Here is a 4565-nt window from a genome sequence, read left to right as displayed (position 1 = left end):
CATGCATCCTTCGATTCCCAGAAAAAGCTTTATTCTCAGACTGAGGGATCATTATTATGGAACACAGTGTCTCTATCCCAGGACTGAGGAATAATTATTATGGAACACTGTGTCTCTCTTCAAAAAAGGGCAGTACCCAATATCTGCTTCTTTTAGATGATAAATAGCAACTCCACAGCTTCTATCTGTAGCATAGATAGGCTTTGTTCTTTTGTTCAATCACCTCTCTGACATATATCAAAATGAACAAGCTTCTCCTCCTTGTCTTGTCTCCTCTGCTCTTCTGTTCTGTGGGTGAGTAAGTAAAGAGGAGATGGGATATACAGAGATAAGATGGTGATGGCTGGGACTGGGAGAATATGTTGGAAGTGCATCTACTAGATGCTTCTTCTTGCGAGGAATGCTGACATATCCATCAAAAATAAGTTTCTCCTTGGGAAGAATCCTGGAATTCCTCTTTGCATTTAAATTCTTCCTTCAAGGATCTCTGAAATTCTCCTTTCAGTTCCACTTTGGGCAAATGTAGGTTCCATCCCCAATCTAGATACAGAGATTCTTCAGAAGATGGTACTTATCAGATAGGCTTCTGGTTCCAGATAAAAGCTTTTAGGTGGACTCTGAGGCTGGGCCAGAGCCTGTTGGACTCCAGAGCTGATTCCTGGTCTCCACTTGCAGCACAGCATGGTGGCTGAACACATTGCCTGCTTCAGACTGTAGGTTGGGGGTTAAAGAGTTTATTGTTCATTTCTTAATGTCTATGTCATTTCTTTCTTAGCTTTTCCTCAACCAGAGCCCGATACCCAAAAGTGCTCATCATCCTTTTTAGTAATTCAGTTACAAGATCTGTTAAAATGCAGTAGTGAGTGGTGATGAGGGAAATGGGTTCTCCGCTGGTCTGAGCATGCGAATCATAAGCCCCCATGCCCACTGGTGACTGGAAAAGGCCTGGGCTAAGATGCTCTTTTTCTCCATTCTGTTAAAAATGCTCTGGAGAAATAAATCTAGCAGAAAAAGCAAACAGCTGGCTAGAACATTTCTCCCAAATTTGCTCGTTCCCAGTTCACAGGGAGTATTTTCTCTGGATGAACATTCAAAATGGTGTTCCTCTCCACAGAAAGTCCTCTTTGCTAAGTGGTCTACTGCAAAGTTTTGGCTTCCATCCTAATGTTGCCTTTTTGCCTCACAGAGTGTGCTTCTGTACTTCCTGAGTTGTGACACTGCAGTCCCTGCACTGACAGCAAGGTGCCGTTCACATTTCCGATGCCATACTTCTGATTTTATCCTTGTGATTTAGTGCTACAATATTGCAAGTCCATTGCAGAAAAATAGCTGTATTTGTAGGCGTTTGAGATTCTGGGGATCATTTTCAATATGATCCTGCCAAGCTGAGGCATTTTACTGCTGTTCTAGGGTGTAATCTGGAAAGTGCCTTGGTGAAATAAATGAAAAGCAAATCAATAACCTGTTGATTTGAGCATTTGAAGAATGCTCTTCAAAACCTGCTAGAGATGGGGAAGCATTTAAAACCCCAGGGAGTTCCTTCCAAGCCTCAGGGAGGTTTCAAAAAAGTCCCGACCCGGAGTCACCACCAGTCCAGCTGGAGGCAGCTGCAGGTGGACCTCTCCCCAAGATCCTACTATGCGGTGGTGGCCCTGAAGGGCAATGTGCATTTGTATGTTTGCTGGGGAACAAACATAACAGGAGGAGAAATGTTCGACTTCTCATACTGGCTGCTTTCCAAGGCCACATAAAGCAGCTGTGCAGGAACATCCCTGGAGCCATCAGGCCATGATTCACCTGAGAAAGAATTTCGATCCAGCTAGTGATTCCACCAAACTGCGTTTGAAACAAGAACCTCACTCAGCTCCTTAGATTTCATCTCAGTAACGACTCTCTCTTTCTCAGCCCAGGGTCTTTGGTGCATTTCAGCAGAACAAGGGAAACCAGGTGTTCCAGGTTCTGAGTGCTTTGCCTGTGGTGAAGAACAATGTTATGTATATGCTGTATATCAAAGTAAGTTCCAACAACCGTGAATCCTTTGCCTTAAGTGGGCTCTACTCCCCTGTCCCCTTCCACTGCCCTCCTCCCTCCTCATAGTCTCCCATGATGTTGCTGTTCCTCTTTGAAAGATTTGCTCCACTTTTACACTATTCTCTTCTCTCAATCAGGGAATAAGCTTTTCGATTGGAAATATGGTTGCACCGATATGCAGAATGACTATCGTAAGCAATGCAACACGACAGAGACTGGGAAAAGGGTAACAATAAAATTCAGATGCTGCACTACTTATCATTGTAATAGTGGAACACCCACTTACATTTAGCCATTGCTTTAGAAGGGGCAGTGATGGGAAGAGAAATCTGCCGTCTGTGTCTCTCCACTCTGCCCTGCTGCACGCAACATGCCTTCCAGAGAACGCTTTCATCCTGTTGCTTAATGATATCTAACTACCCTCAATAAACCCTTACTCTGGTCAATGTAAGCAAATTCTGTAGTTGGCATATTCTTGGTCTCGTTCCTAGTTTCTTCTCAGGATATCCTACTCTGGTGAGAAGGTGATGGGCAGGAAAAGAAACATCTGCCCTGAAAATAAACGTGCATCACATGAGAAGCCCTAACTCGGCTTGGGCAGCCCTACTTGGATAAGGCTGCTTGTGTGATGTGCTGGGATTGAGCCTGATCCTAGCACTGCCTCCCTGGGTACATAAGAACAAAGGAGCAGTCTTACTGGATCAGGCCCAAGGCCTATCTAGTCCCACATCCTGCTTCACACATTGGCCCACCAGATGCCTCTGAGAAGCCCACAGGCAGGAAATGAGGGCGTGCACTCTCTCCTGTTGCTGTTGCTAATGTGCCAGGTTGCCCAGGATTTTTGCTTGGCTTTTACCCAGGTGCGGGGCCGTGTTGCTGCTCAGGCTGCAGGAATCCCGAGCAGAAACACAGCCGGGTGCCTTGAATGCCCATCTTGAGGAGAAATCCCTCAATGCACCGTGGGACATAGGAAGCTGCCATATACTGAGTCAGATCATTGGTCGGTCTCACTCAGTGTTGTTTACACAGAATGGCAGTGGCTTCTCCAAGGGTGCAGGCAGGAATCTCTCTCAGCTCTATCTTGGAGAAGCCGGGGAGGGAACTTGGAACCTTCTGCTCTTCCCAGAGCGGCTTCATCCCCTGAGGGGAATATCTTGCAGTGCTCACGTGGTCTCCCATTCATATGCAACCAAGGAAGACCCTGCTTAGCTAAGGGGACAGGTCATGCTTGCTACCACAAGACCAGCTCTCCACAATGTATCATGCTCCTTGTGCGGTGCATTGAGGGATATCCAGAGGCTGGGATGCATTTTCCTGGACTCTAGCTGGCCACATGGCTCCCAGGAGAGTGCTCCTGAGAGCACCCAAGTCACACAGCCAGGAAATGGCAGGGACGACAAGATTGTCTGGGGTCTGGACAGCTCGATGTAGCCTTCACTCCCCCTTGCCCTCCCCACTGGGCTTCAGTGGCTATGAGAATGACCTTGGTGTCTGTTCTCAAATGACTCCAACCATTCTTCCATGCTGCCCTCATGCCTGGAATGCCCTTTCTTAACCACCGATGGGATATGGACACATGTGGCTCTTGCACTTAAAAGACTCATTTAGCAATTGCAAGAATTGCTTTGCTACACCGGTTCAACATCCCATTTAGACCACCGTTGTGTTTCGAAGGGTCGCAAGCAGACACTCCTCAACAGGGCTGGATGGAGAATGCCTTCCTCTGCCATTTAACCTCATCATCTTCTCTTCAGACATAGAATCGGTGTGTTCCCATGGCCACCAACAGGGTAGGAAAAGCAACCAGCCTGGGTAGGAGAGCCAGGGACGCTCCTCATTTTCAATTGTATGGAGAACAAGCGTATGCAAGGCTGCAGCTGGGCAGGACAAGCACACCCTCCCCAGACTCCATGCTTAGCGTTTTGCCAAGATAGGAGGTGAACCTGTCCCACTCAGCTGTCACTTTGCACACGATCATTCTCCTTCCCTCCTATGTTAATGTTTGCAAGCACAAGACTGGAAATCAGGAACCTCTCTGATCTCGTCCAGGCTCCTTAAAGGTGGAGATCGGCAGGGGGCGGGGGAGAGAAGAAAGAAGGGCGGAGTAATTGTTCTTTATTTTCTACTCCTTTCAACCCAGCAGGCACTGCTTTCAGGTCATTTACATGGCTGATTTAGTGCTAAGAATCAGCAAGGATCACAGTGTGGTCTACTCCTTGTACGTATTTCAGAGAAAACCGTGCAAGGAAGGGACTGTTCCGCCAGTGCTGCACTTTCCCCAGAGCTGGGAGTTATTCACACATGGCTTCATGGTGCAGGGTAAATCTTGAGTGAAGCCACTTTGAATTACACTTGAGGCATTGAGGGAAGCAGCCCCTCCCCTCTGCTCTTGGGTTTCCTTTTGGTGCAGGTTCACATGGCATGTCTCCATGTTTTCCTTCAAGCCAATGGGGGGAGGAGAGATTACTAAAGACGTAGATCTGCATTCCAAAAGAGAGTGTCCCTCTTATCATGCTAATGATTCTACCTCAGTG

The 4565-nt window shown here is 47.2% G+C and overlaps 1 long non-coding RNA gene across 1 annotated transcript; it reads left to right on the top strand.

Moving 5' to 3' along the window:
* Positions 1-201: 201 nt before the first annotated feature.
* On the top strand, positions 202-2452 carry LOC128344976 (uncharacterized). The gene is made up of 3 exons (XR_008316155.1): positions 202-294; positions 1906-2013; positions 2169-2452. It is a non-coding gene; the product is annotated as an uncharacterized LOC128344976 (long non-coding RNA).
* Positions 2453-4565: the final 2113 nt, after the last annotated feature.

The sequence above is a fragment of the Hemicordylus capensis genome, chromosome 2 (assembly GCF_027244095.1).
Source record: "Hemicordylus capensis ecotype Gifberg chromosome 2, rHemCap1.1.pri, whole genome shotgun sequence".
Taxonomy (NCBI): Eukaryota; Metazoa; Chordata; class Lepidosauria; order Squamata; family Cordylidae; genus Hemicordylus; species Hemicordylus capensis.
This window is presented reverse-complemented; position numbering and strand designations above follow the sequence as displayed.